A 12,809-nucleotide genomic window follows, 5' to 3' on the forward strand; every position below is an offset into this window, starting at 1 on the left:
TTCCTGATCACCAAGGAAAATAGTAATGAGTAGAAAGACACCTGATGAGGTCTCTGAGAATTACAGGAGTTAATAAATGCCTTGTGCCTAGAACCATGAGGGGTCGCTAAGTGCTGTGTGTGACATGGATACAATCAATACCCCAGCAATGCGGAAGAAAGAGCCCACCCTGTGGCTTTCACACATTTGCCTGCTTGGTATGTCCCTGCCTTTTTCCATCTGGCATCCAACAGACCCCTCTCAACCTGGATCATGCTCTCTGTGTTCCCTGCTTAAATCAACAGCCCCAAAGCTACTTGCATCTGACTTTCAGGTCAGCCTTTCTTAACTCCTAGAGAACAAAATGGAAGATCAGAAATGCCAGCTGTCTGGTGTTTCAGGGAAAATTTCGCACCCCCTGCCTCCCCGCCATTTTTTTTTTAATAGCTCACCTATCGTACTTGCGTGCAATTGAATACCTCTGCCACGCACTCGACTTGCCAACTCTATCTCCAGTAATTATTCTGTTTTAGTCCACTGCAATGTACCTGCCAACAATCTGAAATGTGCAGGTGGTGGCGGCGCAGCGCTGTCTGTGTGGCATGCTCTCCATTTGCATGCACCCTGTGGAGGCAACCTAATGTGATGGCTCTGACACCACTCACAATGAAGACAATGACAGGGACCAGGGATACACAAATGCCTCTTCTATTTACCATCAGAGGATTTTTTTTTTTTACATTTCCCTTTCCTTCTCTTCCTCTAGGAAACACAAGATAAGATTCTGCTCCATCCCTTCGGTCAGTGGAAGACATGTGTAAAATCTCAGAAAGTGTACTGTGCTGAGGGGTTACTGGCGAGCAGCCTTCTCTCCCCTCACCTCTTCCTTATTCACTTCTCAACCACCCTGGGCAATTAAACAAAAACTCAGTTCAGTGGTGACTCTTGCCACACCGTAAGTCATTTTTCCCTTTGACTTTTGTCAACAGAGATAGTGTTTGAAAATGTACTCTATATTCTCTTAGGGAATCTACCAAACTACAGGTAAAAATGATGCCTCTGCTTTAAGACACTATTTTTGCTCATCGATTTCTTTTTATTTTCTCAAAAAAAAAAAAATCCATTGGGGCTGGGATTTTCTAAGATTGGACTGAACTTAACTGTTATCTTAAAAAAATTATTATTTCAAAATTGTTGAGTTACATTCTTTCAATTATTTTTGAATTATGGAAAAAATACAGTTTTCCCCACTCAGACAATGGACTCCAGCCATTTACTGGAATGACTCAAAAATAGCGATCGGCCTCCATCTGGCTGCCCGGCCTTTTGTGAAGAGTAAAAAGGAATCCGAATTTGAAGTAGGTGTGTGGAGCCCTTCACATCATGAATTTCTGAAATTAGACGCCTGAGTGTGCAATTATTACATCTTTGTCTCAATCTTTCTTAAAGTGCTCCTGTTAAAACTCTCATTTTGAAGCAACACCAATACCATATTAGTGACAAAAGGGCAAGAAGCCTCAGACATTTTCTGAATTTGCTCTGGGAGTAAAACTGTAGCTCAAAGGCCTCTTCAAAGCTCAGCCCATGTTCTGCTGAGCTATCCTTGATCCCAGTTCTCTCAGCCATGCCTTAGGCCCATTCCTCTTTCTGAGGCTTCTCCTTCTCTCCAGCTTTTCCCTGTGTCTTTCTAAATACCCCCTTCCTTACATTTCTTCTTTTATTGCTGATTTTTCAATTAGTACAGGCAGTGCTGGCATATCCCAAGAACATAAAGGATGGTGTCTTCCCTGCCTGCTCCAGTGACTCATGCCCAAAGCGACAGAAGGGCTCTCAGACACCTCCAAACTCAAAACGCAGACCCCACCATCACGTGGCTTCTAGCTTCAGGGAGATGCTGGGAAAAAATGGCTTATTTTATGGTCCACAAAAACTTCTTGTGAGCAAGAAGAAAAGACTGTGTAACTGAAAGGAAATTTGGGCTTTGTTGAGTTCATTTCCTTATTTTGCAAATGAAATTGAGGCCAAGAAATGAAATAGTGGCAAGTCACTTCATGCATATGTTTACTCAATGTGCTTTCATTGAGCACTAACTGGGTGCCAGCTACTGGATGGAGCTCAGAGGGTATAAGGAGCTAAAAAAACAAAACAAACAAAAAACCACCTACATTCAGGAGAACCCAACCTGTAGGCCAAATGCATCTAAAGCAACTGTTGTAAAGACAGGAAAGCAAAGCCTGCTGCAAGCAAAGAGAGCTTGGACAGGTGCTTTGAAGTCAAGCTGCATGTTTGGGGGCTGTGGTCAACGCCTAGGCTGCTGCATGGAGTGCTGTGTCTTGCATGGGACACTCAGGCACTCATACCAGAAATGCACCTGAAATCCAGGGCTTCGAGGCTATCACTCCTCTCCTAAGCCAGTGAGCACAATGAACAGCCTGCCTTGCTCTTCACTTCTTTCCTTTGTTTTGAGACAAAACATTCTCCTCTGACCACCGTTTAAGCTAGGGTACCAGATTCCAAATCCATTCAAGACCAAACTAGAACAGCTCAGGACATACTCATGAACCAAAACCTGAACCCCACATTTCCTTGGGTGACACTGTTGGTTTGGTTTGGAGATCATCACTTTTAACTGCAGTGATTCTGAAAGAAAGAACATAAATAAATAGGAATATAATTTTCTGTGGCACAGAAGCTTAAGCAGCTGTGTGTGGGGACAGCATCCCATTAGGGCTCTGGTTCAACTCCAGCTATCTGCCTGGGAAAACAACAGAGGATGACCCAGGTACCTGGGCCTGCTGCATCCATGTGAAAGACCCAGAAGAAGTTCCTGGCTTTGGCCTGGTCGAGCGCTAGCATAATGGCCATTTGGGGAGTGACCTCTTTTGGAAGACCTCTCTCACAATGTCCCTCCTCTCTTTGTAACTCTGCCTTTCAAATATAAATAAATCTTTTTTTAAATGCAATTCTCTATCTCAATATTTTTTGTTTGCTATGATTGGGACTTGTCTGAGGTTATTCCTATTTGTTTGGCTTACTTGTGTCCAAATTCATGTCTAAAAGGGCTTGAGGTTAAAATACAGAAGTCAACATAACATAGTAATATAATTATGACATTAAAATAGATAATTATAACAAAGAAAAAATGCAGATTGCAAGATTCAGGAGCATATACACAGAAGATACTTACATTGAAACATGATATACAGACAGTAGTCAATGCAAAGAAGAGAGGTGGCTAAGCCAGAAATGTTCCTTTTTCAGGCCCAGGTCAGCAGGTGCAGGCAGGGTACCAATCCCATCTTAGAGGTCAGCACTGTGGCCCTGCCAGCTTTGTCCCCCCGCCCCCCATGTCCCAGAACTGATTCTCATGGAGGCTCATTTCCTCAAACTTTTTTTTTCTCCTTGCTTTGAATTTTCAAAACAAAAGTTTTATCCACCTTAAGATTTCTGCTCATTTTTGTCCTCTGAAAACTACTAGCTATGTGAGTATGTGTTTTTAAAAATCTGTTAATTGATTTGCTTACAAGAGGATCAGAGTAAGAGAAGAAGACAGAAATGGGAGAAAGAAAGAGAAAGAGAGTGTGAGCTCAGGAGCGACCATCTCCTGGCTGCTTCATTCTCAAATGTCTGTGATACCAGGGGCTGGGCCTCAATACAGCTAGGAACTTCCGCATCTGGGCCACCCACTCAGGTGGTAGGGGCTCAAACAATCAGGCCATTGTCTGCTGTCCTCCCAGGTTCATTAGGAGCAGCTGGGATTCGAACTGGCAGCCTGATACAGGATGCCAGCATTACAAGTGGCAGTTTAGCTCACTGTACCATATGGCAATCCCTTAAAAGAAACAGGAAAGATGATTTAAATATATATATATTTACCAGATAATGATTGAAATGGTATAGAATACATGTTTTGAGTTTCTGAAAGCTATTTAGAGTCTGATGCTCACAGAAGAACTGTTACCTTGATAACTGCACAGTCCTCAATGAAGGTTTCTGTTGCTCATTGTTTACTCTTTTAGCTAGTGATCTGCTGGTGGTTAGTGGTGTCAAGGGAACACAATATGCAAAACACCTATATAACACTGGCTGCAGCTCAAATTTACTGACTTGTACCACACTAGATTTCCAATTCTGATGAGAAAATGATCTCGAACCCTATTCGTTCATTCAATAATCTTTTACAAGGTGTCTATGACATAATAGGCACCATGTTAAGTACTAGTGATACAGAGGCAAAAAAAAAAGGGGGGGGGTTCTGGTTTTTACCGTGGATGATGGAAGAGATCTGTGTTCTGGTACTCTCACATAGAATTGCTGGAAGACTAGAAGACAGTCAGAGTCATCCAGGTAAAGGATGAATAAATGCCATGAGAGCAAGGACAGTAGGGCCAGGAGTTAGAATGCATAGGACTTTATCATCAACCAACACAGTGACTTAGTTGGTGATGGAAGAAAAGACACTGTCAGGGTGAGAACCATGTTTCCAAACATAAAGAGTGAGGACACAATCATGGCATTTGCTGACTTACAGAACAGTGAAGAAATACAGCTGCACGTAGAACCTTCAGTGAGACTTTCTACTGGGCAACTGGGCACAGTAGGGAGCAACAGATACACAGTTGAGGGCCATTGGGATCAAAGGCAGGTGAATGGATCATGTGTGTTTGATGAATGAGCTACCAAGACAGCAGCAGCAGTATAAGGGGTTAGGTGAAAAGACCGGGGACAGAAGATATCAGGAGGGCAGAATGAGACCCAGCGAGGAGCACCTATGCAGAAGTCGGGCATGGCAAACAGTGTCGATCACTCCCGACATGGCAAGAATGACACGGGGTATAACTGCACTGACATCACGGACTGTGAAGCCACTGGTGACCTAACAGGCAGCAATTCCAGTGGAATCATAGGTACTGAAGATGAGAAGCGATGAAGTACAATGTATGGCATAAATAACATCACCATCTCTCTCTTATCTAAGCTCCCATAGAAGAAACCCTCCTTAACCACCTGTTTTTTGTTTACCCAGGAGCCCATCTGTCTCCACCAGCTCTCCTCATATTAACCCAATAAGGCTTTCCCTAGAAGTTCCATATCTCCTAATATTTTCCCATTGTATCCCCTCCTTTCTATCCCCACCATCACCACTTCAACGACAGTTCTCATCTTTGCTCTTTTAATTTTTAAAAATGTTATTTTTGATGATGCTTTCATAATTGATCAAGGTGGGAAGGATTGAGAGTTAGGGGAAGGTGGGTGAGACCATTGTTTCCAAAGTCTCTTTTTCTTTTTTCTGTATCTGGTAGAGGGAGGAGATAAGGGGAGAAGCCACACCCAGCCTCCCAACCACTTCAGTACCCAGGGATGGGGACCTGCTACCCGATATCAAGCCGGGCCCCCAATGTGGAACATGTTCTGAGGATTCTGCTTAAGTACCTTCAATAGTTCTGAAACACTGTCAATCTTGCCAGTCCAAGGATGAGGAAATCCTTTCAATGTCCACTGACTGTCATAACCCACCTTACAGTCTCCATTCTTCCAGATGTTTGCTGTCAATGCTTGGTTGGGGTAGTTGTCCAATTTGTTCTGCCCTCCTTCCTTTGCTATGGTACCAGAGGTCCTCTGCAGGCCCCAATGGGCTGCCATATCCTCTGTGTGCATCTGGACATGCCATCCTCTGCTCTGTCTTTTCCACTGAGGAGGCCCAGTTCTGACACACACACTCCACGGTCAGACCAGCAGTCCTGGACCTGAGGCCTCATTTATCCAAACACCCCCGCCCCATGCTTGTGCTATCCCTCAGACCCATGCCAATCCACACACCAAGCCCACACAAGTGCACAGCCAAGCAGCCAGTGGGCTTCACTTGAAGCCATTGGTGCCCTGGGCCACCCAACCCAGGCCTTGCTGGAGCCCTCACTTCCAGGGCTCATGGACCTAGCATCCCCTACACACACACACATCTTTAGTTTAAAAAAAAAATAGACTAGGCAATTATGCTGGCAAACTGGTGTGGTTAACACAGATTTGGCATTAACTAGGTCCAGGATGCCTGCCAGCTATTAGTTTTTCTTCCAGCAGTGTAACACTTGTCTAGGTACAATGCAAGCTAGGCCACTGAACACAGTTGGGGATGTTCTTTTAATTTTTGAAATTGATTCATCTGAGGGGCAGACTGAGGAACACGGAAGAGATAAAAAGAACACTCCCATCTATTGGTTCACACATAAATCTTTGGAAAGCCCTGGGTCAAGTCCAGGGGTCCAAAATGCAATTCAGGTCTACCACACTGGTCACAAAAATCCACCAATGTGAACCAGCACCGTCACTTCTGCCTCCCACACCTGTGCTGGCAGGAAGCTGGAATTTGGAGCACAGCCAGGACTCAGATCTATGGGACAAGAGCACTGTAACTGGCCTCTTGTACAAGCTTCAATATAAAATAACTATTTAGCTTTTTCAGATTCTCAAAGGACCTCCTTTCTTTGTAATTTCTATTTGTCTCCATTTTCTCTTTGAGAAGCAGGCAGACAAAGGTTTTCTTTTGGAGATATGTTTGGCTAGTTCACTTCCCCAATGTTAGGCCAGGGTGAAGCCAGGAGACAGGAGCTTAATCTGGGTCCCTTATGTGGGTGGCTGGAATCCAAGGATTTAGGGCATTGCTCAGTGACCCCCAATACTTAGAAATAAGCACTTTGCAACACTTGTGTGTATGTCATCCAGACTATAACAGTACTACTTCACTCTTATGTTGTGAAATGATCACTCCATGAGATCACTTCTGGAGTCCTGTGCAGTCGTGGGTAAAGGTGTGAACACAGAACCCAAATCGCTCGAGTCTGAACCCAGCCCTGTCACTGACCACCATGTGTGACTGGAAACTGGAACAAAGAATAGACCCAACTATCGTAGTGACAACTAATTTAGCTTATATATGAAAAGTGCTTAGAACAGCTTGCTGTATTTAGAAGCATTATATACCCAGAGTCTATGAAATCGTACTATAAAAGCAAAAATAAGATGGAAGGGGGGAAAAAAGAAAGTTGCATAATAACACTTTTCCAGTATCCTTATGTTATTTCCGGATGACTTTTTTATGGACTCTAAACTAATCCACCAGAACCATCGATAAACAAGAAGAAATATTAGACAGATGCACCTTGACTTGTGATGGGTTGATGTCCTGATAAGCCCAGGACAAATTTAAAATATCATAAGTCAAATGCATTTTAGACCCCTAACCTATGGCACACACTAACAATTACTTCTGCTGCCAGGCACGGCTAAAGATGTCATGTAGTTAGCCTAGGAAAAGATCAAAATTCAAACTGTGAAGTATGGTTTCACAGAGTACATACTACTTTTGCACCATCTTAAAGTTGAAAAAATGTAAATTGAGCCATTATCGTTCCAGGACTCTCCATATAAGTGCTAGTTCCAACTACATAAATGTACAGTACTTCATGTTCTATAGGATGGTTTCTTTAAACACTTTCTTACGGTATAAAATCACCGTTTCCAGGTCTCGATCACCATCATTGCCTCTATCAAAACTGCCTTCTAACAACATGCATTACCCGAGAGTTGGGTGTTTCCATAGTCAAGCCCTGAGGGGAAAAACCTTGGTACAGTACCAGGCAGAAGCCGGAAGGTTTGTCAAACTGTAAGTGACATCTCAGAAGGCCCCAAGAAAGCCCTTCTAGGGAGCTGGCAGGACAGTGAGCAAAACACTATTGGTGGATAAAAGACAGGAGGTCTTCGATATAGAGTGACCAGAAGTTCGACAGCCCGGTCATTTGTTGTTATATAGAATTAGTCTTTCCAAAGCATCTACGTACCTGATTGAGATTTCCAGGTGGGATGTCAGAAGTTCCAACTGGCTTAAACTTCCTAAAGCAAAGCACAAGAAGATAAAAATGAGCCATCCAAGGAACCATTCACTCTCTAAACAGAACTTCACAAAAAACATCGTGAGCCCAAGAGAGCCTGAGACAGTGAAAAATTCTCAAAGGAAGACATGGCTTTAGGGTAAGGACGGAATCTTGGGTGCTAATACATTGTTTCCGGGTAAAGCTGAAGGTGAGGCAATAACAGAATTCTCTGATGAGACCTGTAGACACTTTCAGCTGTGAAAGACACCTTCTCCGGCCTGGCTCAGGGGCTAATTCCTCTCCTTGCAGGTGCCAGGATCCCATATAAGCACCAGTTTGTACCCCAGCTGCTACATTTGTCTGGGTTTTCGATGCACATGTAGGGTTTCAAGGTTTTGGGCCATCCTTGTCTGCTTTCCCAGGCCACAAGCAGGGAGCTGGATGGGAAGTGGCGTAGCCAGAACATGAATTAGCACTCATATGGGATTCCAGTGCTTGCAAGGAGAGGATTTAGTCACTGAGCTATCGCACCAGGCCCAACCCCACAGAATTTTTAAAGAAATTATGTCACAGTGGACTGTAATTGCCAAAGTGAAGAACATCCTTGCTGATTGAAGCATGGACCACCATGTAAGAACTCTATGCTGCGCTGGTCAAACCACGTGGGAAGCTTCTGAAACTGTGGGGAGACAGACATCAGGTGCCTGTGTCATGGCTCAGCTGAGTGCAGCCTTCCAGCCAGCACAACCAAAATATCAAGCATGTAAGTGCCACCTCTTTGGACCTTCAGACCGAATCAGGCACCAACCCACTGCCCAGTGATTCCAGCATGCAGATGCTACAGGAAGCGGTGGGATCTGCCAACTGAACCCTGCTCCAATTTCTGATGTACAGGTTATAAGATGAATAAAACAAAAAGCATTTTTTAAACACTGGTAGTTTCTCATGACAGACAGATGACTGACAGCCAAAAGTACTCACAAAAGTGAGTGACAATAATAATCTATGAATTATCCCTCTCTGCACCTCAAACCTTTCAATGCCTTCACTTTTCCTCTTTATTTATCTATTTAATTGAAAGGTATAATTACACAGAGAGGGAGATGGAGAGACTGCGAGACCTTCCTTTTACTGGTTCACTTCCCAAATGATTGTGATGGCTGGGGCTGGGCTGGTCCAAAGCCAGAAGCCAGGAGCTTCTTCTGAGTCTCCCATTTGGGCGTAGGGGCCCAAAAACTTGGGCCATCTTCCTAAGCACATTAGCACAGAGCTGGATCAGAAGTGGAGTAACTGGGATATGAACTGGTGTCCACATGGGATGTGGGTATCACAGGCAGCAGCTTAACCCACTACCCCACAGCTCCTGTCCTGCCTTTGTTCTTGATAGGTGGATGAGTTCAACTCATGAGCATGGTGGCAATGCCAGGAAAAACATGGGTCTTGTCCAAATTTTTCTTTCATATTCATCTATTTTTTAAATACACTGATTTTTTTTTCTTAGACTGTTGTTTCACAAGAATTCATTCTGAAGGCAGCTAGGAAACTGATCCTGATGAATGCAAATCAGACCCAGTCAATCCCATGCGGGAATCCGTATAGGGAAATCTACACGCAGATCTGTCTAATCCTCCAGTCCACAGGACTCTGGCACTACAGCGCTTCTAGAGAAGTGTGTCAAACCTCATTTCTGGGCTCTGGCAACGCCACTGCCCTTGCCTGTAGTATTGTGTCTCCCACTCAGCAAACCCTTCATCTTCTGCATCCCTTGTTTAACCTGCACCTCCTCGGGGAGGCTTTTTAAGAAACTCTTCCTCTGTGTACCTACTCATTGTACTGACAAGAATTAAGTGACTATTACCATCATCTGTAATAAGTCTTACACCAGAAAGGATGCATAATTTGAGATAGACTATTTTTTAATGATTTTATGTTTTAAACATTTAAAAATCGATAAAGCTGAGTATTTTTGCATCTAATACACTTTAAAAAAAGATAAAGAGGAAAAAGACAAGTAGTGTCTATCACTGTTGAGGTCCTCATGAAATTTCATAGAAATAGACATGAGTGTCCCTGGCAAAATTTCCTCCGAGATTAAAAGCCTCATGTGTCATGGTTAGTACAAAGTCAGCTCAAAGCTCCAGTGTCTGTTCTACATATTTGTACAACTTTCCCTACTTGCTTCTTGCAGAAAGTCAACCCTTTCTTTTATAATAACAACTTCTGAAGTACAAGATTTCATAATCATGGGTTAAAAAAATGAACCCTATATTATCTTCAATTATAATTACGTGGTAAATTTAATGAAATGACTTTGAACGTACTAAGCTGTAATCCCTATCAAAGAAGATCATGTTTAATTTGAAGATTCTCTGTTTCACGGGAAGAACATTTGGGCCAACTAGAATGTCAAGGGAGCAGGTTAGGCTTTTGCAGAACTCTGCAAGAAACCCTGAACACTCATCCTTTCCCTAGGATGCCACACATGCTCATATGAGCATATTTTAAAAATGGTTTTCACTAAAACAAGCTCACCATTTAATTACATTTTTCCACAAACCTTTAAAGTATCTTTGAATGCACTGTGTGGCTGGGTTTTTTTTTTAATACATATTATTTTACCTGAAAGTTAGAGTTGTGGGGAGAGAAGATGACAGAGAAAGAGCTCTTCCATCTGCTGGGTCACTCCCCAGCCAGCCACAACAGCCAGAGCTGGGCTGGTCTGCAGCTGGGAGCCAAATGCTTCTTTTGGATCTCCCATGTGGTTTCTGGGACCCAAAACCTTGTGCTATCATTTTTCCCCCCAGGTCATTAGCAGGGAGCTGGACTGGAAGTGGAGCAGCCTGGACACGAACTGGTGCCTGTATAGGATGCCAGTCCACAAGCAGAGCGTTAGCTTGCTATGCACAGGACAGGCCATGTGTCCTGCATATTTAAAAGTTAATTCAAGATGTTCCTCAAATGTCTTAGCAGATCGCATGAAAACTTTTAAAGTGTATATATATAAAGTTGTATCGTTATTATGGTCACTTCTTGCTTTTATAGTTACTTTTTTCACAACAATGATCTGAAAGGCTTCCCATTAAAAAAATTTCATCTCTGAAGCAGCACTTGTACCCAAGGGAGTTCACCTATCTAGGTGCTTTTTAAATGCTTTAAAACAAAGCTTTTCCTCACCCTAGAGCAGCTCCCCTTTAATTGAAACCCCGTAAAGCCAAGCCATGAGAAGACAGTGGCGCTCTGTTAGAGGCCTCGCATTTCCTGCTGTAGTGGAGGGGAGGAGTTTCGGAATGACTTGGTTTTTTCCCCCTCAGCATTTAGACTATAATTGCTTAGAAAAGGAGTGTGGATTTATCTTTAATGTGATTTCCCAGGATCTCTCCTCCAGGGCTTTGCTCTGCAGACAGTCCTTTGTGTCCTGCGTAGCTTCAGCCCTAAGACCCCAGCAGCAGGCCCAGGACTGGCTGTTCGGAAGATCTTTCCCCACCAGCCCACCTTGGGGAAAGCTGGGACGCCTGCCAAGCAGCCTGAGAATCATATGCTTTCCCAGCAAAGTGGCAGTAGGTAGACAACCAGTCTCAAGACTGAAGGCAGTTCTGGAGGGCAAGATTTGGCTTGTATCAATGCTGTATTTACCAGGGATGCGTTTAGACCCACCCTGCTCTATGCTGCCTGTTGTCTGTGGCCCAAGAGATGGGACAGCCTGCTTCATGGCCACACTCTGTCTTCACCTGACATAGCTTGTGAGTGGGAAATAACTGCATGGAGAAACACACACACACACACACACACACACACACACATACACACACACACTGGTGGTGCCCACGAAGCTCACTGTGGTTGGGAGTTGATCTCCCCAACACCCCAAATCAACTTGTTCCCCAGGGGGGTGCGTATTCTTCCTTCCTTTTTTCTCCTCTTAACTCTTCCCTTCCTTCCTTTCTTTTTTTTTAAAGATTTATTTATTTTTATTAGAAAGCCAGATATACAGAGAGGAGGAAAGACAGAGAGGAAGATCTTACGTCCACTGATTTACTCCCCAGGCAGCCACAACGGCCCGAGCTGAGCTAATTGAAACCAGGAGCCTCTTCCGTGTCTCCCACGTGGGTGCAGGGTCCCAAGACTTTGGACTGTCCTAGACTGCTTCAGAAATGCTTCAGAAATGAAGCATTTGGGACATGATCCAACATCCATATGGGATCCCAGAACATGTCCAAGCCATCACACCTTTCTTTCTTTATTCCTTCTTCCCTTCCTTCCCCACTTCCTTCAAAAATGAATCTACCTGGCAATTCCCCGTGAAAAGAAATATGTCAAACTACTTCCACTGGTACCCTTCTCTCCATCCATGCATTTCCGACAACAGAGCAATCATTTTTTAATGCTTCAGAGCTCAATAAGTAAAAGTAATTCACTCAGTATTCTCAGAGCACACACAGCATCAAATCACACAGAGCCATATCAGGATACAAATATGACCAAAAATGCCCCCAATTTCCATGCTTTCTGCAGCATTCTAAGTTAATTCCACCTCACGTTACTGATTCTTCTTTCTTTAAACCTCTACAACACAGTATCTCACACATTCAAGGTACTTGATCAGCTATTGATGTGGCAGTATGATCTAGAGAAAATTGTTTTTACATTTAATTTATTTAAAAAGGAAGAAGATGGGATGATTTTTCATCTGCTGGATTGCTTTCCAACAGTCAGGAATGGCCAGGGCTCAGCCCAAAGCCTAGGACCCAATGCAGACCGCTATAGTGGGCAGCAGGAATCCAAAGACTTCTCCAAGGACTTGAACCATCCCCTTCTGCCTCTCAGGGCACACATTAGCAGGAAGCAGGATCAGAAGCAGGCTGGCACGTAGATACATGGATTTAGGCTGCACATTCCAAGTGGTGACTGAACCACTGTGCCAACTGCCTACCCCAGGACAATCTTAAGTGTGAAAAATATAAC

Source organism: Ochotona curzoniae, unplaced genomic scaffold, assembly GCF_017591425.1.
Source record: "Ochotona curzoniae isolate NIBS_2020 unplaced genomic scaffold, NIBS_Ocur_1.0 scaffold_3835, whole genome shotgun sequence".
Lineage (NCBI taxonomy): Eukaryota > Metazoa > Chordata > Mammalia > Lagomorpha > Ochotonidae > Ochotona > Ochotona curzoniae.